Source organism: Mauremys reevesii, linkage group 1, assembly GCF_016161935.1.
Source record: "Mauremys reevesii isolate NIE-2019 linkage group 1, ASM1616193v1, whole genome shotgun sequence".
Lineage (NCBI taxonomy): Eukaryota > Metazoa > Chordata > Testudines > Geoemydidae > Mauremys > Mauremys reevesii.
In genome coordinates, this window is record NC_052623.1 from 85,724,717 (window position 1) to 85,750,494 (window position 25,778).

The 25,778-nt window shown below is 40.0% G+C and overlaps 1 long non-coding RNA gene across 2 annotated transcripts in view; it reads right to left on the minus strand.

Annotated features, from left to right (window-relative positions):
* Positions 1-25,778, minus strand: part of LOC120388074 — an 89,870-nt gene that overhangs the window by 49,914 nt on the left and 14,178 nt on the right. The window lies entirely within an intron of this gene.

Here is a 25,778-nt window from a genome sequence, read left to right on the forward strand (position 1 = left end):
ATATATATATTTATCTTAATTCTCATCCCTTCAGCACCCAGTAATAGGTTGCCACTACAAATTAAAAGGGGAAGCAACTTTTCTCTTATTTTTTTTCATAATTAAAAAAAATGTAAATAGGAAGATTAAAGATTAAAGTGGATTTAAGGACATGGTAACAATTGGTGACCAAATAGGATTCCCATTCACATCAGCTCTCAATTCCTCCCCTCACAACCCTGACCCTCCACTTTGTTCTGGGTAATTTATTCTATGTCAGTATCAGTTTTAGGCCTTTCTAATTCACTGATTGCCAAGTTTACAGGATTATGTGCAATGGCTCTGTGTGATGGATGTCTGTTCACTATTGATTCAATGACTGAAAATGTCAGCTTGGACTTAAACCAATGTCCTAAAGCTAAAGGTAAGTGCAATTTCATCTGAACCACAACACACTTACTAGTGTTGTCTTCATTAAATGAAACAATGTTTTCAAATTCTCTGCCTTTTATACAATCAGCCTCATTCTCTGAGAATAGAAAAACAATATAATGAAAAAAGGTGAGGAATTGAGGCCTCACTACTTTTTAATTGCGAGAGACAAGGTGGGTGAGGCAATATCTTTTATTGGACCAACTTCTGTTGGTGGAAGAGACAAGCTTTGGAGCTTCACGGAGCTCTTCCTCTGGACTGGAGAAGGTAAGCAGAGTGTCCAAGAAATATACAAGTTGGAACAGATTGTTAAGCATAAAGGATTCACTTATCAATTGTTGGTCTTGTTTAAGCTCCTCAACCCACTTTCCAAAATTGGAGAGGATCTTGATAAGAGGCAGTGAATTAGATATATCAGTGTTTTCTCTGAGGAATTTAAACCTTGATATAAAAATCACTGAAAAGCAATCACCGGGCAGTCAGAGTACAGCTTGCTATTTACACCCCTTTCCTCCCACCTTTTTGACCTTTTTCCACTTGTACTGTGAAAAGAAATGTATTTTTTGCTATTAGACTATTGTGAACTGCATTGCATGGGAAGTTATATGAGGTCACAGGATGAGAAGTTCACCTCCGAGTAACTTCACGCAATCTGATGTGACATATACATTTAAAAATTACTTCCCGTGATTTTTCAGCAAGAAGAAATGCTCTCTGGGTAGCACAAACACCAGCCAGTTATGTCGACTACCTAAACTGTCTCCGAGCATATCAGAACATATTTATTCCTGACATAGAAGACAGCAAAATAAATCCTATTTTTGTTCTGTTCATATGCTCCTTTTTAGTCTGACTTATGACTCTTGTTTTTTTCTTGCTTCTGCAGTACATTAACGAGATATTTTTCCACACCAGCTTTTGTTTAAATACTTTTGTTAATAACTTTCAATGATGTTACTCATTTAGTCTTACACACAATACACCAAATGTGTTTGAAAAGAGCCTATTTATAGTGCAAGAAGGAAGAAAAGAATGAGAAAAAGTGAAACAGGTGAAGCACAAAGAACGTTTTAAGGCATCTGGGAATCTTTGGGGATAGATTCTCAACTGGTGTAAATTGTCATGGTTCTGTTAACTTCAGTGGGGTAAATTATCATAGCGCAATTGGCTTCAGTGGAGCTACGATAGTTTACACAAGCTGAGGATCTGCTCCATGGTCTTCACATATAGTTGGACAAATTCATTGTTACTCTCCATCTGCTTGCATCACGCCAGTGCTAGCAAGTAACAATATCCCAGGTCTGACTTTCTGGGTAGATCAGATTTACAGCTCCCTGCATCACAGGATCAGTGCAAAATAGGAGGCATACCAGTGAATCCAGATTTTTTTGTTTAGTCAGTATATGAGACTAATCCATAGCCTGTTGAATTTAGGCAGCCAATTGACTCTGAATATTGACTTGAGTGGCCCTATGAAAGTGAGCAGGTATATGTCACTATACCGTTGCATATGTTTTAATTTTTTGTGGCAAACATTTATTAGGACAACTGGAAGGCTGATAAAATTCTTCATCAGATCTTTCCTTAGCACACTATTAGCTCTCTATAGCTTAAATACACCTTTGGTATTACTGTTCATATTGTCTGCAAGGAGAAACATACCAGAAGAGATTACATATATATAACATCAGAGGGGTAGCCGTGTTAGTCTGGTTCTGTAGAAGCAGCAAAGAATCCTGTGGCACCTTATAGACTAACAGAAGTTTTGCAGCATGAGCTTTCGTGGGTGAATACCCACTTCTTCGGATGCAAGCATGTTGCTTGCATCCGAAGAAGTGGGTATTCACCCACGAAAGCTCATGCTGCAAAACTTCTGTTAGTCTATAAGGTGCCACAGGATTCTTTGCTGCTTATATATAGCAAATCTGGAGAGGGGAGTGGTGGAACAAGTAAGGTGCCTAAAAATTTCAGGCTTCCAGCTACACCCTTGTTAGTCAGGTCTGCATCATTGTCTATTTACTTTTATTGTGGTCACAAATAAAACCCACACTTACAATAAATCCAAGAGAAAATGTCAAGAAAGAAAATGAATTGGTACTGCGTATGCAATCATACACAACACATATGAGTTAGTAGACTCTTAAAAAGGTGAAACATTCTTATAGAGTGCTAGGGGTTTATAATCCAGCTCCTTGCTTCATCATAAGTGATATGCTCAGATATCATGCTAGCTTTCATTCTTAAGGCTAGTTATTTTAGGCATGTCTAAAGATTTAAAATTTTTAATGAGGGAGGTATTTGGTTTATTAGATTAGTAATAATATTAACAGCTAATAACAAGACATGAAGTAAAGCATACTGACCAAGATTGACAGAATTGTCAATATCTAACAGAGCTAAAGTAGACGAAAATACAATAGATTAATTTAAAATTATATTGCAATCTTTTTTTCCACCAAACCCCAGAATCTTAATCTTTGGGCAGTTTCACCGTACATGAATCTGAGAGTCCAGTTGTCCATTGTGAGCGCTCCTGTTAGCAGTCAGCACTACATTTATTGTGGAAAACTAGTCATGCGCCTGTGAAAGGAGTAAAAATTGATGTATTTATGAAAAAATTGTAAGCATCTCTAACAGGTACATTTGTATGCAGCTAAAGACATGGTAAATTCAGAACAAAAAGCAAAAAATTTATTTTAAAAAAGAATAAAAGAAAAATTATTAAAGAGTAGAAAACCAGGTCACGCTTCTGTCATATGTTGTAACAAAGCATAACATCCGACGAAGTGGGTATTCACCCACGAAAGCTCATGCTCCAAAACGTCTGTTAGTCTATAAGGTGCCACAGAACTCCTTGCTACTAAAGCATAACATAAATCATAAACATCTCGGTCCCTATTCCACTGTAAATAATCTAAATTAGTCTATGTATAAATCTGAGTTACTGAAAACAAGAGACATGTGGAGAGATTTATCACTTTAACCAGCTTATACTATTTAAGAGTTCATTCCACAGACCAGAGTCACCAGAATATATCAGCATGCAGTGAAGAAACCCCCAAGCGTCAGAAGAATACAAGATAAACCTACAGAACAAAATGCCCATCTACATTTCAACCTATTGTGCATGGACAATTAAGTATGCCATTGCTATATACTTTGGACAATACTATCATACATCATTGATAAGCTGCACTCTATACAGCATACAAGGAGCAAGGTAGAAAAGAGCTGGAATTTGGTATTGGGTTATGATAAACAAAAATATTTTTGCTTTTATCTGAAAAACAAAACCCCAAACTTATTAGTGATACAAATATTGAGATCTCTTTGCCAGGTCTCCAGATAAGCACAGTTATTAGGTTTTTTGTTCACAATTTAGCAAGCTGTAAATTTTAGCTAACAGACCCTTAGCATTACTCTTGTTAAAGAACAACTTTGTGCAAAATATATTGCTTGATTAAATGATCAAGAGATTTAAGCAAATAACTACTATTCTATTTTTATAACATTGGTCAAGTGTTAATATTTTGGTATCAGAAATGAAGTAATGTAAAGACCATATTTGGTCCAGCTGCTATTATTGAAAGACACAGGAATTCTACTGTAGATTGAATATATATGATCATGGGAATACAGGCAGAGCTGTCCCTGTATCTTGTAGAGAATATAATAGGCCTCAAATACAAAGACTGGTGGATTGACTTAGCTCCACACCTTCCAAAGACATGGTTCAACCAAGGTATTAACAGAGTCGCAGGCAGTGACAAGTAGCTGCAATGAAAATTAAAACAAAGCAACAACATAATCCTAAACAAAGAAACAGAAGCATAGTCTAGAGACAATGAAATGGAGCACATTTAACTTCCCAGTCCCAGATATCATATTCTGCTTGGAAGTCCCTCTCTCACTAGATCACGTATCTAATTTTGGTAGTCTCACAACAGTCTATATATGCAACAGCTGTGAGCAACTGAATAGTTCATCATGTGGCTCATCTGCAGTCTTAGTAATGAGAGTCTTGATTTTTTTATAATTTGTGAACATAAGAACATAAGAACATAAGAAAGGCCGTACCGGGTCAGACCAGAGGTCCATCTAGCCCAGTATCTGTCTACCGACAGTGGCCAATGCCAGGTGCCCCTGAGGGAGTGAACCTAACAGGCAATGATCAAGTGATCTCTCTCCTGCCATCCATCTCCATCCTCTGACCAACAGAGGCTAGGGACACCATTCTTACCCATCCTGGCTAATAGCCATTTATGGACTTAGCCACCATGAATTTATCCAGTCCCCTTTTAAACATTGTTATAGTCCTAGCCTTCACAACCTCCTCAGGTAAGGAGTTCCACAAGTTGACTGTGCGCTGCGTGAAGAAGAACTTCCTTTTATTTGTTTTAAACCTGCTGCCTATTAATTTCATTTGGTGACCCCTAGTTCTTGTATTATGGGAATAAGTAAATAACTTTTCCTTATCCACTTTCTCAACATCACTCATGATTTTATATACCTCTATCATGTCCCCCCTTAGTCTTCTCTTTTCCAAACTGAAGAGTCCTAGCCTCTTTAATCTTTCCTCATATGGGACCCTCTCTAAACCCCTAATCATTTTAGTTGCTCTTTTCTGAACCTTTTCTAGTGCTAGAATATCTTTTTTGAGGTGAGGAGACCACATCTGTACACAGTATTCAAGATGTGGGCGTACCATGGATTTATATAAGGGCAATAATATATTCTCAGTCTTATTCTCTATCCCCTTTTTAATGATTCCTAACATCCTGTTTGCTTTTTTGACCGCCTCTGCACACTGCGTGGACATCTTCAGAGAACTATCCACTATAACTCCAAGATCTTTTTCCTGACTTGTTGTAGCTAAATTAGCCCCCATCATGTTGTATGTATAGTTGGGGTTATTTTTTCCAATGTGCATTACTTTACATTTATCCACATTAAATTTCATTTGCCATTTTGTTGCCCAATCACTTAGTTTTGTGAGATCTTTTTGAAGTTCTTCACAATCTGCTTTGGTCTTAACTATCTTGAGTAGTTTAGTATCATCTGCAAACTTTGCCACCTCACTGTTTACCCCTTTCTCCAGATCATTTATGAATAAATTGAATAGGATTGGTGAAGCTCCTAAATGGGGAGGAAAATTAAAAAGTTGATGTTTATGAATATAGTGTCTTAGCCATAGGCCATTACACATAACATAAAAAATAAATACAAATTTTAAATTGACACAGATTCCCTATAGGTTTGTATAGGCTCCCTATACAAGGACTGGGGAGAAATAGGCATCTAAGAATGCAAGCCACAAAAGCCAGCATATGAGGTGGAGACCTGCTTAAGCTAGTCAATGGAAGGTGCCAAAAAGAGGGTTATGTGCTAAGCCCAGCACAGGCCGAGGGATGTGCTGGCTGCCGCTTTCTGCTGCCCCCATTGGCCTGGGATGGGATGAAGTCAGGCAGCTTAGGTACCAAAGCCACTCTTTGAAGGAATGTGTTAGGTGCCAACTTTGCTTTGGGAGTAGGGTATGCCCTAACCACTGGACTACAGAGTCATTCTTGCACACTGTCTCTCACTCTCTTTGGCCGAATTACTGTTTATGTGTTCCTCCACAGTGGAACAATCATTGGGCCAGAGAGACAGAGAGAGAAGGACTCTGCAGTCCAGTGGTTAGGGCAGCCACCTAGGAGGAGGGAAACCCTGGGTCCAGTCATCTTGGTCCAACCGGTCTTTCATTATTTATCCGGAAGAGATTTCGGGATCCCACATCAGAATGTCCCATAACACAGTGGTTAGAGCACTCTCCTAAGAAGTGGGAGACCCCTCTGGTGGAAACAGGAAATTTAAACATGGGTTTCCCACAACATCACAGGCAAAGTCTCTAACCACCAGGCCACAAGGTACAAAGTGAGCAACATCATCTCCACCAGCTGGATTTTGAATGGAACCCAAACTGGTAGTTGGCCTCTAAGCACTTCTACTGGATAGGGCCCTGAGTCTGACTAAGGCAGCCAAACACTTGTCTTCTCTGGTTTGTGAATCACTCTGGGGCTTCGGTGGGAGATAGGCATCTGGATGCTTAGAGGGATGCAACAGTGCACATGCTCAGAGGCAGGAAGACAGGTGTCTGGGGAATTTTACTCCAAAAAATGTAGGCACTAAGTAAGGTTAGGCACCTCCAAGGGTCGGCAGGAATTTTGTGGATTGCAGTGGAACCTAAACTGGGACTTAGGTGCCTAAACTTGAGATTTGGGTGCCTAAATCTAGGGTTTAGGTACCTAAGTATCTTCATGAATCCTATCCCTACCTGATATTGCCCTTAACTGAGATATCAACTATAGTTGGTTAAGTATTAAAACATGTAGCTGAAAAATGAACAACAGTATATCATCCTTGCTAGCAACTATTTCATGTTCCACAGCCTCACAATGCATTCCTTCAAAAATGCCCAACAGCAATCTAAGCTATTTTAGTCTCAGTCCATTATACACCAGAGTATCTAACCAGACACACTAACCCCAATGTGTGCAAATATGACGTCAAGCATATCAGTAAACACAATGTTATTCTGGTGGATGAGGCACACAGTTTTCAGAAAGTATCCTGAGCATTATTTGTCAATCTTGTGTAGTACCAGTAAAATCTCTCTTTCTCATTAGAGGCATTTTTAAGGACAGAAGGTTTTGGAGTAGTACTGGCTTTTCCTCTAGGCTCAGTGCCAAATGATGCTTTCTTCACAAAGACCTATCAAGTCTACTGCTTTACTTGCCTTTTGGGACCTTTTGACAATTTACCGGCCAAGCTAATGTTTTTTTTTTCCTGATGGTGGAATCTGAGCTGAGTGAATGGGGATTTCATGTGAAAACAGAGAGTAATCTGTGTTTAAGAAAAAGCCCTGGTACCAGGAGAGATCTAGCTCAAGCTCCTCTGCAGATGTGAACTGCAGCATTCTGGTACCGTGAGAGAGGTGATCTCTCAGGAAGATTGATCCTAAGCCTTTAGAACTTTATAGGCCAATACTGTTCCAACCTGCATGGAACTTAGAGCTCAGGTTGCAGGAGGGAAGAGTTTAAAAGCGGCACTGGAAGTCAGTCTGTGTGCACTTGGCTGGAATGCTAACTGCAGTTGCAGCATCTCTGTAAACAGCTGTCTTAATAAAAAGGCATGGGATCCTTACATATTATTATGCAGCATGCAGTACATGAAACAAATATCCACACCTTGAACTTTGATCCTAAACCCTGCAGACAGCCAGTGAAGGTCATAAAGCACTGGCTGAATGTAAACAATTATTGTAAGGTCTGGTACACCTCCACCATCAATGTATTTTAAAGCTTCCAGTGTTAATTCTGGGACAGCATTCATGCCACCAAGAATCTTCTGAAACATGGTAAGAAGAAAAAAAAATCACTGGCCATTTAGGAATTTCATATTTGTCACCATTCTACACACCACAGTCACTTGGAACTTCTTGGTGATAGTGGGAATAGAAATAAGGTTCTTTAGCTCTGCTACCACTCATTCCTGCTGTTGGAGCTAACAGAAATACTCTATTATTGATCAGAATTGTAGGTTCTATAGTAGTTCTGATTCCACCCACCAGAGGACAATGGTAAACATATGCTAGTAAATGGCATTCATGTTATCCTCCATTTTGTTAACAGTAGAGACATTACTACTTGGGCACTATTATACATCTTGGCTTTCAAAATTCCTTTCCCAAGCTGACTAAACCCAAATTCTGCAAAACTATAATCACTTATAATCACTTATAAAAAATGCCCCACCGTTTTATCACATTCTTTTTCACATTTGGCAAATCAACATTAACCAGTAAAGTCTGTGCCCTTGTTCATATTTTTATAACAGGAAGTTGAAGGAACTCCATCTGTTGTACAAACTTTCCAGTGAAGATCTAAATTTGCTCAATATGCCTTGAACAGCAGTTATATAATACAGAAGGGAAGGGAAATTGCTCTTCTTTTCAGTCTGCAAGAGAAGGCAGCAATTTGGATAAAATATCCATCAACTAAGCTGTTGGGAATTTGCTCACGGTCTCTGCTGGAAGTCTATAAAGTTGGTAGAATGCTTGTGATGCTCAGGGAGCCCTTGCAGTGTATCAGTGATATATTCCACTGTACTGTGGAATGAGGTTTTGTTTTGCTCATTTACGCACAACTTCTCTCTGAGTTATCAGCCTCGCTCATACTCAGCTTGAGGGTGTGTATGTTTGTGTACTCTGCATGCGAGTCTGCCCTTTCATAATTGCAGATATTGTACCTCAGACGAGCTTGTTCCGTAGAAGGAGTTTCAGTCAGTGTGTATTTCACTATCTTTTCATATATAATTTAGACTTGTTTTGAGCTTATACTGAAAGATGAATGCACAAAGAATCCTGTATAATTTATTTCTCCTCTAATTATGCATTTGCCACTGTAACACACAATATGATATAGGAAAACAGGCTACTTTCTCAGATAGATACCCCTAAAGAAAACAAAAACGGCTTTATTCCTTCCAATATGATCTATAATCCCAACAGTACATTAACTATACCATGTGCCACTCATTCACTTACACAGTCACAATATGATCACCTCAAAGTATAACATACTGACCCTACTTTCCAAGTGAATAACTCTAGTTTCCCATATCCCTCTTTAAACTGACAGAATAATCAAGAATATTGTTATGGCAGGGGTGTGATGGGGTGTACGTGGCCTTTGAGGCTGCCTCCAGGAGGCCCTATGGTCTACTACATCCCATCCCAGGAAGCAGTGATATGGGAGGAGTGGAACAATAAAGGTGGATCCTCCAGTTTTGTCTAGAGAGGACCCTCCAGAGCAACCATTTTGGAAACCACAGAGACCTGGTCCTCCAAGGGCTACAGGGACTAGCAACAATCAATCAGGGCCCAGCTGGCCTAGATAAAAGGATCTGCCAGGCCTTAGAAGGTCAGTACCTGGCTGGGATTGGAGAAGGGTGATCTTCTCTGGCCAAAGGAGCCTGACAATTTGACAGCATTATGTCTGACTCAACTTATATAACAGGGGTCAGCATCCTTTGGCACGTGGCTCACCAGGATAAGCACCCTGCTGGGCCAGGCCAGTTTGTTTACCTGCCGCGTCTTCAGGTTCGGCCAATCGCAGCTCCTACTGGCCGCGGTTCGCCATCCCAGGCCAATGGGGGCAGCAGAAAGCGGCAGCCAGCACATCCCTCGGCCTGTGCCGCTTCCCGCAGTCCCCACTGGCCTGGGACAGTGAACCGCACCCAGTAGGAGCTGCGATTGGCCGGACCTGCGGACGCAGAAGGTAAACAAACCGGCCTGGCCCACCAGGATGCTTACCCTGGCGAGCCGCATGCCATAGGTTGCCGACTCCTGCTATATAAGGACCTGAGCACACTGGCTCTGAGATGGAGCTGAGGATGAAAGGGCCCATTAGGAAGAGGCCCAGGGTAATAGCAGTGATGGATTGGAGTAAGTAGTACATAGCTGCCTTGTGTAGGGTTTCTTATGTTCTTATGTTCTTATGTCCCTGGGTTGGAACCTGGAGTAGTGGGTGGGCCTGGATTCCTCTACTGGCATAAACCCAAGAGGAGGACAGGGCTTATTTGACAGCCTGAGCAATGGGCTGAATTTAATGGGCCCAGAGCCAGGGCTGAAGACTTAGCAAAGGCAAATAGACTATTTGATGGACTCTTTACTATCCCAGAGGGGGTTCATCCAGACTTCATGACTTGGCCAGATGGCTAAGCCACCGAAGACCAGCCAAGGTCACCTGACAGCCTGCAAGAGGGTGAGAAAAGGACTGTAGTGCTGCATCTAGGGGCTTGCAGACACTCAAGAGGTGAGTCGCAAGATGGCACTGTTATGCATAAGTCTTAAAAGTTCTTTTAATTAGAGTAAGAACGAGTTTTCAGTCTGGATGTAAATTCTGTGTTGGTTTTCTGATGTGGTTTCTTTGCCACAGCAGTGGCAAGTGGCAAGGGAGACCATATGCTGACTTAACTTCACTAACTAGAGTCAACTCCTGAGGCAGAGTTGCTCCCTTAGAATCAGGCATTATATTTTGGCAAAGATCCCTGAAAGCAGGGATTTCCTGAATGCTCTTTGACCTTCTCTGTTCCAGGACTGATGTATGGGTGTAAATAAAACAAGTTGCCTTAAGAATATACTTAGATTCAGTGTCAAAACAGAACATTACTGAAAACTTATACAAGAAGAAGATTCAGTTATCAGTGACAGAAAATCAAGGTTCAGGATTTGCTTTACGGTGATATTAGAATCCTCCATTATATTGCTGTTTACATACCCCAGACTTATATATTGAAGGGAGTGAACTCTATTGTTCTGTTGGATTTATAAGATTTTTATCAGTTATTCAGTTCTTAGACAAGTGTCTGTGTGTTGCCTGGTGCCATATGTCACACATATAAGTTCTTTTACACACAGTGCGGACAGTTGTATATTTACTTTATACAGTGAAATCTATCACAAGTAACCACTCACAGACTGACAAAAACAAATTGCTCAAGGGAGGTGGTCTACTGAGAAAGGTGGAGGAGAATTGTGCTGTCATTATGTTAGTGGGTAAGTTGGGACAGTCTTAGGTTTAGAAGTTGCTTAATAAGGGAGATCTATTTGTACAGGTTTCACTGAATTCATTTTAATTTCCTAGCTATCTGCTAAAGTCCAGAGTTGTTTTAGTAATAGTCAGAAATCCCCTGAAATAACTCTCACTTCCAGTTCTTATTTGTTCATGTGTGTTTGACGATAATATCAACAACTGTGATCAGATACAAGGAGACGTGTGATGCCAGTGCCACCAGAGAAGAAGAAAATATGTCCTGCCAAAACAATAGAGTAATTTTGTAATTTTGTGCATCTACCTTAGTGAATTATCTGACTACCTGGTGGCTGGATCCAAGTCACTCAAATGAATGCGCATGTGTGTAGGTAGCCAGTCAATTATGGTCCTGATTCACCATTGTGTTTCTCCAGCTGTATGCCACTGTAACTCATGCAGTGGTGAATTAGACCTCTTACCAGTGCTTCAGTGATGGTGTTGTAAGGGAAATATGAATTTCCCAATGTCTGCCTGTCTACACTGTACATGTTAACTGTACACCATAACAATCTCAGCCACTATTAGCTTTCCACAGGAATTCTGCTCCCTCACAGAATGGGGTAAAATTAGTGTCAAGGACATAGCACCCAAAATAGGAATATTAATCATGTGAACCAAGGATGGAGTGATTTGAGTCCTGAACCAAAACCCATTGAAGAAAATGGAAAAACTCCCATTGCTTTCAATGGGTTTTGGATCAGACCCATTGTTAAGTCTGGTTGAAAATTTTGCATCAATATTTTTTTCTAATGGAAAATGGGTTTTGACTAAGAAATTTTTGCAGAAAGTGTTTGCTTTCCTTGGAAAGTTTTGATTTTTTTTCCATAGGAAAACTGAACATACCAAACCCCAAAACTTTTCAGGTTTTTTTATGAGTTGAAATTTGCCACAAACCACCTCCTCATTTTCCTGACCAGCTCTATCCATTCTGTCTTATAAAAGAAGAACAGTACCAAGCCCAGAACTGTTAGAGGAGAATGGTGGTGTTAGGATAATGATCTGAGATGTTAAAGGTTATCTGAGGCAATGTTACACATTTATAAGTTAATAAATTTAAAAAACCCAGATATTACATTAATTACAAGAAATGTTAAATCTATACAATTTAATTTAGTCTTTTCCAGAACAAAGTGTCTAAAAGCAGAAAGACAGAGAGAGAGAGAGAGAGAGAGAAAGAAAGAGAGAAAGAGAGGGTCCCTGATAAAAGAGTTGCTATTGAAACAAGACTTTTGAGGTGGATGCCAAAGCCTCCTGCAGTTGAAATACAAACAAGCAAACACTAGTAGGGAAAAGCTAACAATAACTTCACCTTGTCTAAATCAAGATGGAGAGCAGTGAATCATGGAATTTCTGGTAAGAAAATCAAAGTGGGATTATAGGTATTTCATGATGGTATATTCTCCAAAATGGAATAGCTCGTGGTGAGCTGAAAACACACAGAAAGGTGAAACTAATAAAGGGACTCTGCAGATTTCCAGAAAATTAAGTGTGATATGAAAAAGTTAGATATGTTTTAGGTGTCATGCAACTGACATCTCCCCTGACTGAATTTATGGAAAGTGATAGCATAAGCCTGGATCCTTACACATCACAAATAACATCTTGGAAAGAAACATATTAGGGAGTCTTTCCCCCTAAAACTGGATTAGAAACCTAGCTACGGTTGCTTCAACAATTTGCTTCAAGTCAAAAACAGCTGATTGGATGATTGGGAAGAATGGCTTTGAAGGCTGCCCTTCTAAAGAATCTGTATGCTGATAACATTGAAAATTGTATCACAGATAAGCACTGACTGTCTCTTTCAGTCCACAAGGAAACCTCCTGGTTACATGGGAACAATGCTGGAGGATTCTCTGCAGCTTGAGGTCTTCAAACCACAATTCGAGGACTTCAATAACTCAGACATAGGTTAGGGGTTTGTTATAGAAGTGGATGGGTGAGATTCTGTGGCCTGCATTGTGCAGGAGGTCAGACTAGATGATCATAATGGTCCCTTCTGAACTTAAAGTCTATGAGTCTAAGTTCACTTCTTTTATACTTGTACCAACTACAAATGGGAACTGAGAAACTGCAGCTGAATCTGAAAGTTCACAGTTAAACATATATTTGGCAATAGGCATCACAGCCTTGTTCTTTTGGATTATGACTCATGTCTGGTCCCAAGGTTCAGGTAGACCAGGCAGGTGTTTAAAAGGGATTGTTACTTCCCCTTATACCTTTGCATGGAAAAGTTGTCCAAATTAGAATCTACCTCTAAGAATACTGGCTAAAGTGTTAAAATGTCCTCTCTAGAGAAAGCAGCAATGTATGACATTGGTATTATCTCTATAATCGTATTCTGAGTTTCTTCACTGCATCACCATACATGGACTATAGTTTCACCAGAATTAAAACTGCAGAAGACATTGCTAAACAACTGAAATCTTAAATGAATTAATTGTTATTTATTTTCATATACCAGATATTCAAGCAGATAGAATCTCCCAGAACTTCCTCCTACTGGGTAATTCCATAATATGTATACAACAGTGAATCGCCACATGCCCAGCGTCTCCAACAGGCATATGAATGCAGTATTTTATTCCATCCATATTTTCTTTTCTTGGCAATATATTCTAACTACAGCTTTTTAGGAATTGGTCTAAAAGTAATATTATTAGTAGTAAGATCTTCTTTGATTTACAATAAGTATTGGTTTAATTTGAAACCCCAATTTATCTCCACCCCCAAGCCACAATTTTGAGATGTGTACCAAAAAAAGAACAACTCAGTTTCTCTCCATGTCAGTTAATAGGATCTCTAATCACTTTGCTGGAGAAGTAATGCTAGACCCATGTACAAGAAAGGAACTGGCTTCCAGAGGCCAGCTAACATCTCTGCAGAATAGGTCAGCCTGCCACACAACAGAGCATCACTATCTTTCATGCTTTCGTGAATGGCTGCATGACAGCTGAACAGGGTTTTAAAGATTAGAGTTAAAATATTCAATGACAAACATAATAGCAGATCCCTTTTGAAATCCAGAAAAACTGTATATTTATGAAAAAAAGTCCGATGCTCCTAACATAAGAACATAAGAACATAAGAAAGGCCGTACCGGGTCAGACCAAAGGTCCATCTAGCCCAGTATCTGTCTACCAACAGTAGCCAATGCCAGGTGCCCCTGAGGGAGTGAATCTAACAGGCAATGATCAAGTGATCTCTCTCCTGCCATCCATCTCCATCCTCTGACCAACAGAGGCTAGGGACACCATTCTTATCCATCCTGGCTAATAGCCATTTATGGACTTAGCCACCATGAATTTATCCAGTCCCCTTTTAAACATTGTTATAGTCCTAGCCTTCACAACCTCCTCAGGTAAGGAGTTCCACAAGTTGACTGTGCGCTGCGTGAAGAAGAACTTCCTTTTATTTGTTTTAAACCTGCTGCCTATTAATTTCATTTGGTGACCCCTAGTTCTTGTATTATGGGAATAAGTAAATAACTTTTCCTTATCCACTTTCTCAACATCACTCATGATTTTATATACCTCTATCATGTCCCCCCTTAGTCTTCTCTTTTCCAAACTGAAGAGTCCTAGCCTCTTTAATCTTTCCTCATATGGGACCCTCTCTAAACCCCTAATCATTTTAGTTGCTCTTTTCTGAACCTTTTCTAGTGCTAGAATATCTGAAGTTACATTGCTTGGAACACACTATACATCCTACTCATTCACTGGGACTTCAAGTCCCAAAACTAAAATATCGTAGGGGTTTGTAAGGGTTACAAAGGACATTAGCGAGGCCATGGGTGCAACGTGGTCATTAAAAGCAGGTTCACACAGGTGTCTGGCTTAGAAATAAGAGAGTAAGCTACTGTAGTGTCAATATGGAAGTCAATAAAATAGAACTGATAGGGGTCTCTTGAGGTTTCCTTTGTCTGTTTGCTTTCCCACACCTGTTATCTTAGAACAATTGGTCTGCAATGGTTGATGTCCTGCAATAGGCTTGTCCATTGAGAGAGAAGAAAATATACTACAACATTATTAGATTATTTATTCAAAGCTGAATTCCTGAATTCCTCTATTGCTGAATATATTATTTTTCCTTACATTAAAAACATTGGGCTCTATTCTCAATGGCTTTGGGAAGGAGAAACATTAGCAAATGTTAGCAATTGTAGCAAGGTGCTGTCCTTTGAGATCGGCATTACAAGCTGGTGGAATACCATGAAAGTAAGGGAATTTCAGGGAAAAAAAACAGTTTTTATTCTCAATTCCGTCACTTTCCATTAATGACAATCCATTGGCATGGCTTGCATGGACAAAGTCCCCAACAAACTTGAGAGCTTGGGGATATAGTAACTATTTGTTAAAGTAACAATAGCATTTAATCAAAAGAAAAATCTATCCTCCGTTAATAAATAATGTTAACATCTAATATTATAGTCAAGCAAGAACATACAAACATTTCCAGTAACTTGAGGGTGATGTTTGCCCTTTTTAAATAAATGTGTATGACTTATAAGGACATAATGATGCTATATTTAAGGTTGTAGCAGGATCTAGGGTTTTCACTATAAATTCATGTAAATTCAGAGATGAAAATGTCCCCGTGGCTTTTATGTGGCATAGAGGGTTTCAGCCAGGCTGGGAAATTGCGTAATTGTTGCTAATCAGTATTTCATAAGAAGACAGTGAGTGTGTTTGTGGGGGGTAGGAAAGTAGGGGAAGGGTTTTTAGAAGAGGCTGTGTTTCTTAGAGATCTGTTAACTCATCTTGTCAATTGTTCTGGCTAATTCTCTTTTCACTGTCTCCCAAAAAATTAATACTTGGAACATAATGGTTCAATTCTGTCCTGAGCTATGCACATTTTTTAAGTCAGTGCGGTTGCATATGGTTCACTGAGGGCAGAATTTGATCCATTGGCTTTGATCTAGACTGGGGCCTTTTGGGACAGATTTTTTAAGGTATTTAGGCACCTGAAGATGCAAATAGGCACCTCGTAGGATTTTCAAATCATCCATTGGGAGTAAGGTGCTTGGGCACTGTTGAAAATTCCACTTGATGCCTATCTGAATCTTTAGGTGTCTAAATACCTTGATAATCTGTCCTTTTGCCAATAAATGATTTTGGGCAAAATCCTAGAACCACCAAACTCAATGGGAGTTTTGCTGTTGACTTCAGTGTGGCCAGGGTTCTTCCCTTTAAATTGAAAGATAAGAGAAATTCAGTCTTAGCAGTATCTAATCTGTAAAGGGGATAGCAAAAATGAACCATTTCCATCTCTAACTTCTATGGGCTAGATTCTATCACCCTTATTCACACTGAGTAGTATATTACATCATGAATAGTTCCATTGATTTCTTGGAGACTATTCACTGAACAAGGCACTAATCAATGTGAGTAAAAGTGACAGAATCTGGCCTTTTGAGTCTGTCTCAGACAACAGTCAAATTATTGCGGTTCACAATTTGGCATAATTAGAGACGATAGTCCCAGCACTGAAAGAGATCTATGATCTGCGTAGCAATGTGTGCAGTCACAATTCATTTAAATTACTCCAGTTTTCTGCCATATTTGACATGCAAAGTGAAACTGTAGCCCCCAGGTTGATTCACAAATTTTGGCGCTAATCAAATTTAAATGGGTCAGATTCTAGTTTCAGGTACATCACTGAGAGTTGCACATGTGAATTTAAACTCAGATTTGGATTATATGTATTTTGGATTCAATCAATACTAATTCACACCCCGATTATCCATAGTATTTTTGAAATCATTAACAACTGCACCTCTAAATGCACCATTTACTTTATAAATTTTTCCAGGTGAAATCACCAGTGAGTATCTCACCAAACGAACTGATAAGTTACTACATTTACTACTGATTTACAATAAAAACTGATATTGTTTCCATTTGTGACCATAATTGTTCCAGTGTTCTGTAGGTTTACACATTAAATTGGTTCATCACAAGGCAAAGGCCTTGTCAATAATTCCACTGTGTTCACTCCTATGAAGAATTGATCAAACATTAAAAATCTCCCCAAGGCACAAAGGTCAGATCCAGTTGGAAGCCTTCCAGTTAATGTTTGCCAAGCACCCTGCTTCTCCTTAAAAAAAATCCCCAAGCACATGAAGCCCCAGCTATTCTGTAAACATTCCACCTCTAAAGACCATACCTCAGCTCTGTGGGTTCCTCTCCCCCAACTTTGGACTGTGTTATATAGTCTCATGACAACAGAAAATAAACATTTTGAGGCAAGGATCCTTACTTGTTTGAGACATTCTAGCTACTGTGCAGCACCATGTATACCTACAGCATTATACAAATAATAATTAAAATGCATTGTATAGAGAAGTGTGCTTTCTATGTTAACAAGTCACACATTGCTTCAGTATATGTAAACATTCAAAAGAAATGTGATCAAATATTGTTTATTTAATATAATCACAAATTCCCAATGCAGAAGTAAGACAAACTACTTCACATTAGCAACACATTTGAAACAGAATCTTTAAGTCATACTATTACTAATAATAACCTTTGGAAGGTTTACCCTTGATGGCAAGGTAAGTGGGAGTTTTAGCTTAAATTGTCACACCCTCACCAGCTCATGTGTGGTGAGGTTCCCTGTCTCACCGAGCCCTTCCAAAGAATCATAGAATCATAGAATCTCAGGGTTGGAAGGGACCTCAGGAGGTCATCTAGTCCAACCCCCTGCTCAAAGCAGGACCAGTTCCCAACTAAATCATCCCAGCCAGGGCTTTGTCAAGCCTCACCTTAAAAACCTCTAAGGAAGGAGATTCCACCACCTCCCTAGGTAACCCATTCCAGTGCTTCACCACAAAGTCACACATTGAATGAAGGCAGCAATATTGCTGAAGTGGTGTTTTCCCAGTAATGTGCTCAGTTGTGGGCAACACTTCTTCCTAGCCCTATATAATAATACTTAAAGCTGTTATCTAGCACTTTTCACCAGTAGACCTCAGAGTGTTTTACAAAGGAGGTACACAACATTATCCCCATTACAGATGGGGAAACTGAGGCACAGAGAGCAACACACTCTTCCCAGGGTTACCTAGCAGGCTGGTGGTAGAACTAGGACTAGAACCTAGAACACTTCATTCCTACGCCATTGCTTTAACTACTAGGCCACATTACCTCCCAAGCATTTACCCAATAAAGCACCTCCACTGTATTAACATAAATGAGCATGGTTGGCAATTTGTGCTGTAATCTTGGGAAAGAAGGACCTTTGGGAAGTGATTGCAAACTCTGCCTTCTAGAGTTTCACTACAATTTATGTGGCACCTATCTGGCTCAATCCAACTGCCTTAGACAATTTAGGCAGCCGAACGCCTATCTTCACTGGTTTGTGAATCACTCTGGGGCTTAGGTGGGAAATAGGTATCCTGACTCTTAGAGCAAAGCACGCCCAGAGGCAAAGTTTAGGCATCTACAGGGTTAGGAAGCATTCAGGGGGAGTATTGTGGATCATAGTGGTGCCTAAAAATGTGACAAGATTACACACGTATAGTAGTGTATAGACACTGCATGCTCTTTAGAGCAGGTATAAACAGCCATTTAGCCCACAAGGCATTGCTTAGTTGAGTAGAGTAGACACACCAGAACCTTTGGGTACATACCCTGCACAGCTGACTACACGCCTAACCAGTGCTTCCCAAGTCTACACAACTATTTTTTGCAACGTAGACTCCCACTGCCGCCACACTGCTGGAGCAGTTTCTCTCCACAGGGAGAGGCTGCAGCAATGGAGAAAAGCACTGGCAGGGGGAGGCAGGCAGCTTCCTTTGGAGCCTTTTGCCTCTGCCTCCCCTCTGCCAGAGCCTCTCACTGCCACCTGTAGTTACACAACACAATGTGGACACGGTCTGCTTTTCACTGTGGCATATAACTACTACAGAGAAGGTATAGAACATTTTTTTGTTTAATCTAAACCAAACCAAACCAAAGAACCTTCCATGTTTCATCCAGTGTGCCTAGAGAACCAGGTTTCTCCACTTTTCATATTTACTCCCCCTCCCCGAAATGAAAACTGGATAGGTACTACATTCTGTGCAACTGATTGGTGCTCCATGGACTTCCAGCTACCAAGACATTTTCCTGACTCTCACTAAGATGACCCGTACATAAATTCACAAGTAACTGCAGGTGTTAAGTTGACACCTCTCATCCAAATTCACAATGGACTCTTTGTTAGATTAGAAAAAAAGACTTGAATAAACCTAAGATGTGTCTTCATAAATATTAGAAATATTGTAAAGGGAAGCTCTTTACCTTTTATCGGCATTGCAGAATACCTGCAAAGCCAGTACATTTTCTATCACAGGGAAAAGAATCACAACAGTATGAATGACTTGAATTACCTTGGGTATTTTCCTAGCGACAAAGAGATGTATTTCTTGATGCTGGAAGGTAAAACTGATGTTGAAAAATGGGACACAATGCTTAATTGAAAAAAAAAAGTATATATAGGCTGCTTACATTTCTTAGAACAGAAAAGCATGTGAGTGCTTGTGCACATAACAGAATATTTAGATTAATTCACTTATAGTTATTATGGGAGAAAGTGTAATATTACATTTTACATATACCAAAATGTGATGAAAGATGACGGGGCTGTCAGAGAAAGAAGAGGAAGGTATGGATTATAGGCAACATTATGAAACCACAATTATTTCCCAATATACGGCTATTTACATCCTCCTGCCATAGTTTCCAAAGTAATACGATCCTGATCCTGTAGGTCTGAAATACAATAGTGATCAGCACATATAAAAACCTAGACTGATGGACAGACAGATATTGCTAATGCTGAAAACACTGTTACTGAAGTCAATGGGAATATTCCTTCCATAGGAGTGGCAATATCAGGCCCACTGTCTCCAGCTGTGGAAATTCCTGGAATGACATTACACATGAGAAAGATCAAATCGCTGGCACTATAGCATTACTACAGGAAATACAGCTGATCTCATATCCAGGATGCCATCATGCAGTCCTCCTTCAAGCAAAATGTGCTTCTACTGACTTAAATGTTCTGATTTGGTTCATATAGGAATGTTGGTATTTCAATGTTATTTTTTTTGATTGAGTTGGTACTTCCTCTATGGTCTATCTAGCTATTGTGTCTAATGAAGAAAAATTAACAACAACAACAACAACAACTACTACTACTACTACTTCTTCTTCTTCTTCTTCCCCTTTTAGCTGGGGTAGAGACATTGGATCAGTCTTTTCCAGCCTTGCCAGTCCAACACTTGTTCTATATCCACTCCATCCTCCCATACACCATTTTCTTGGCCATCCTCTTGTTCTTTCCCTGTGGACTCTAGCCTCAAATGCCTCCCTAACAGGATTCCTTTCCTCCATCCTTCATACATGCCAATACCATCTCAGACTCCTCACTTGTAGCTTCTCTCTGGTTCTGCAGACTGTGGTCTCACTTCTGATGAGATCATTCCACATGTGGTCCAGCAATGTCACCCTTCTCAGTACCACTGAACATCACATTTCTATGGCATCAAGTCTTCTCAAGTGCCTGTCTTTCATTGATCATGTCTCTGTCTGTACAGAAGAGCTGTATAGTTGTCCCTTAACTAGCGTGGGCATCCACTTATCATAAATCACTCCACTTATCTTGCGTCAGACTTCTCTTGTGCTTAGCATTCTAGCATACAGTTCACTGTCAATTTCTTCATTTGCTGCTAATCAGACCCCAAGGTACTTAAATGAAGAAACCGGATTTAGGCACACTCGATGCTGCTGATTTTCATTTGTCTCCATTCTGTGTGAGTCATCCACATGACGTAAATCTTCTTTTTACTCATTTTAAGGCCACAGTTTTAGTTTCCTCTTCCAGGCATCAACCTGGACCAAATTATGAATAGTAATAGACTAATTGCTGACCTGTGGTGCAACCCAACCTTCATCTCACAACCCTCCATTATACTGAAGGGCATTTAGGTGCCTCCCTGCAGCCTAGACTTAGGTGCTTATCTCTGTGAGAGGAGCTGAACTTAGCACCCCTCTATCCCCTTGGTTGACATCTCCCTTTGGTTAGCTTATGCAGCTCCCCACCGAGCATGCTGGCTTTCTGGATCACAGTGTAAGGCGCCTCTCTCTTCCCATCCGTTGTATAGGAAAGCCTAGGCACCTAACTCAAACTTTGTAAATTGCAGTGTTGTCCCTATAATTTTCTAGGCCACTAACAGTTAGGTGCCATGATACTTAGCAGGACAATAACAGAATTGGGGCAAAATAGACCAGGCTGGTACAGGATGGTGCACATCCATGGGCCATTGTGGGGGTGAATCTGCCATTTTTATGTGTCTGAGACACAAGATTGTCCAACCCATAGGAAGACCTGCTGACAGAACACATCAATTGTTTTATATTAGACATTTTCACTTAAGACGCTGAATATATTGTGGCATATTTTTGAACCTAAACACCAGATCAAAAATTGCTGAAAGGCCAATAGTAGCTTTTAAAAGTGATACAAATTTCAATGATTTCTTGGTACGTGCTAATGATACTAAACATGTCAATAGAACTCATTGCCTAAATAGTCCAGCTCTAAAGTGGGGTTGGGGTTTTTTTGGTCTTCTCCTAACCACAGGCTGTTCATAGTATGATGTTTAGACAAAATTCACTCTTCCGCTCCAGGGCTGGAGATTTCAGCAAAGATAGAGAATAATCCACCTTAGTGACTGTTACATGTTTATTGAAATGGTCAAAAATAGCTTATATGAGGTTAAAATCAGGATTTCTGACCATGAAAGTTCAGCTCTGAAGGACAGTGCATCTCTGCCAGCAAAACATTTCAATGAGAGGCACTATTCAAAATCTGACTTAAAATGTGTGAACACAGGATACATATTATGGTACAATAGGGTAGTTACAGACACTTAACGTGGCCTTTGCAAGAATGTTATTCAATCTTGTATAACTATTGGTCCATACTGTGGATGCGCTACACATGAGAGGTAGGCACATATTAGTGCTTGCACTCTCTGAGCATAAGGAGGAGGGAGGACTAGCATGCCCTAAATCACTCCACAGGTGGATAGGGTGCGTTGTGGCCAAAACTCTAGTCTTTTCCACCCACTAATGCTTGGAGGTCAACAATGGGATGGAGCTTGTTTCCAGCTCTTCCATTCCCAAAAGCATTCTGTTTACATCAGCCCTTTGGCGAGTGAAACCCTGAATGCATGCACAACACAGCTATGACTGCAAAAGCCACTGTCTACGCTACTGAAACCCTTTGACCATAAAGGACACGAGTTGTTTTCTAGGAACTAGAGGATTGGTGACAGCTGGTACTGATTGTTTGAATGCTTGGCACCATTGGCAGAAGTTGATGATGCCACAATCAAAGATTTCCTGTCAATATGCTCAAGCATCAGAATAGTATATTAATATATAACCATTGGTTTTTATTGGAAATTACATACTTGTGCTATTTAATGATGAGGCCTATGAAACCATCAGTCATCTATCACTTAGTAAAGATAGGCATAATTTATTTCCTTTTATGGATATGATTAAGGGCCAGATTCTGCTCTGAGCTATGCCCGTGCAAATCATTTAAGACTATACAGGTGCATGGGCTGTAATTCAGTGAATAATTTAGTTCAGAGTGATTATGTAATAAAAATGTTGCTGGACAGTCTGTTTACACCCCCCCCCACACTTTTCTTGTATTTTGAATGTAATGAAGTTCATCACTCAGTACAGACAGTGAGGAATGAGCAAATGTTTAAATGCTTGTGAGACACAAACCACTTTTATTGACAAACAGAGAAGGTCAGTTGAAATGGCCGTGGGCACGTATAATAAATTAAGCACTTTTTAAATATGTTAAGTTGGTTCAGAGTTCATCTCTTGAGTGAGATAAGAGAATGCAACATACTGGAGTTCTGATGGGGGAGGGCATTACATTTTGGAGCTGACATTTGCTTTTTGGATCAACTGCACCTCGTAGCTATTTATTTTAGTATTTGCATTTACTATGCAATTGGAGTGCCTAGTCCCGTCACTATATTTTGTTAACATCACTTCTGAATGGGGCTGTTATAACAGAATACATTAATTAAAGAGTTACCATTAAACAGAACCCTTTTTTCCATGCCACCAGAAGGAATGGAACATTCTACTTGGATCTAAAAGTAGCAGAGGAGAAGTTTTATACAATTGACTTGACAGAATTATAGAAACCTAATACTTCAAGCAGGAGTTATTTTTTCTCTCTGTGGCTTTTTTCTTTTTCTTTTTCTATTGCTTCTACTATTTATTATTGTTTATTCTTATAGTCAGACGTACAAGCTCCAACCAGGATCAGAGTCCCATTGTGCTAGCACATGAACAAACATGGAGGAGGACATGGTCCCTGTCCTGAAGAGCTGATATACCAAACAGGCAAGAAAGAAATCATTCCTGAAGCCCTCTTCTGTCCTTCAAACCGGTTTGAAGGTTTGTCCTTCAAACCTCTCCAGACCACAACATAACAACAAGTAGCACCACACCCTGCTAGAACAACATATGCAAAACCTGTAGGTACATCCCCACTGCTACAGTGATCAACACCCTCCGCAACCTTTCAAGATCCATGGGTCCTACTCATGCATATCACAAGCTGTGGTGCATCTCATCCAGTGAACTAAATGCTACAATAATAACAATGTAAGTGAAATGAGACAATCACTATGCTCTTGAATGAACTCTCACAGAAAAATGATAAAAGACAAAAACACCCTATCAGCTGAGTGAACACTTTTCACAAAGTGATCACTTATATCAGTCCTCACCCTCAAAAGAAACCTGCACAAGATGAGCCTGGGAGCTTAGTTTCATAACTTTGCTAGATACTAAAAATCATGGATTGAATAGATACTGGATTTATGGCTTACTACAACAATCTACAACCCATTTAAACTGCCTCCCAGCTTTTTTTCCCTTTCTCTCCATGACTGGAGGGGTGTTAATGGGCCACTTCACCTTGAATGGTCCCTTGCCATGTGTTAACTACTGATGCTAAACAATCTGTTCCACCTTGTATTTACTGTATTTAGCATCCTGAGTACATTTCCCAGACCTGAAGAAGAGCTCTATGTGATGTTGAAAGCTTGTCCAACAGAAGTTGGTTTAATGAAAGATATTTCTTCACCCACCTACTCTCTTTAACCAAGCAGGAAGATGGTGCTTATACTATTTGCTGGTGGTTTCAGCTTGTCTTCCCCTATCCTCCCAGCTACTGATGAGTAGATGACTGCAGGCATACCTATGTTCTCTGTATGTATAAATATCTCATGTCTGTGTGTTCCATTCTATGCATCCGAAGAAGTGAGCTGTAGCTCACGAAAGCTCATGCTGAAATAAATTTGTTAGTCTCTAAGGTGCCACAAGCACTCCTGTTCTTTTTGCGGATACAGACTAACACGGCTGCTACTCTGATACCTACTTCTGTGTATCTTAGGTATGGGTTCCATTACTGTAATTATTTAAGCAGCTCACACGCTTTAATATATTTAGCCTCACAGCACCCCACTGAGGTATTGAAGTGTTAGTGTGTCCATTGTACATATGGGAATATGAAGTACAGAGAGGTCAATGACTTGTCCAAGTTCACATAAGAAGTCTGTGATGGAACAACAATTTGAACCCAAGCCTGCTAAGACGTAGGATAATACCCTAACTACTCTGCAATCATTAAACAAAGCTGAGAAAAGTTTAGCAGTTAGGATTTTATGGGGCAAACCTTACATTCCTGGTGCACCCTAAACTCCCATTGACTTGTCTTGGAAGGCTGTGTTGCACAAAGAATGCCAAACTGGGCCCAAAGTGCATAATCACACTTCTGAAGAGCTCAGTAAAAGCACTGGAGCTAGGATGAACTTATGAGTTTCTGCAATATATGCAAAAAGAGTCTCATGGCTGGAACTCTCTTTAATGTTCTCTGGATATCAGCTCTAATAAAATCTCACATGCGCTACAGTTTCCCAGAATGCAATGCCATGCTGTCTTTATGCAAGAGATCAAAAAGGGCTGTATTAAGGAAAAAACATTTGAAGCTGGTTGGGGAAATGGACAAGCCAAATGTCGCTTCCTTCTGGTTATTAAAGATGGTAAAGGCATTAAGCATTGGGGAATGCCAAAATGAGGTCCAGTTGGGAAAGCGGTATATCCAACAACCTTTCAGTTTGTGGCCTGGGCTGTATAGGGTTTTTTCACTAATGGAGGGGGAAATAGTAAGGTAGGAGACAGATTGGAGAGAAAGAGGTGGGAACTAGGAAAGAACAGTGAAGAGGGAAGAAAGAGTTTTTCATTCTGAAAGGATGATATGGCAGAAGAGGGGGCTCCTTTTCTCTCTCACTTCCCCACCAAACCACTTCCCTGTGACTGAATGGCATAACAATTAAATAATGAAACAATAACAATAATGGCTGATAAATTGAATAAGAAATCAAGGATGGTTGAACCAGTTTGGTCAAAATAAGAACTGCCCCCAAACTCAGTCAATCTCTGATCTGAACCAACCTAAAAAAGTATTTGATCCGCTTAAATTCGCTCACAGCCAGTCCTGAACCTCATCACTGATGACCATCCTTCCTTTCCCCACAAGTGACTCTCAGACTTGATTCAGCACTGATCTCATTTCCCTTTCACTGATATCCCTGCTTCAGTCCCTGAACTCCACTGTGAGTTCTTTCCTCACTATATTTTTAAG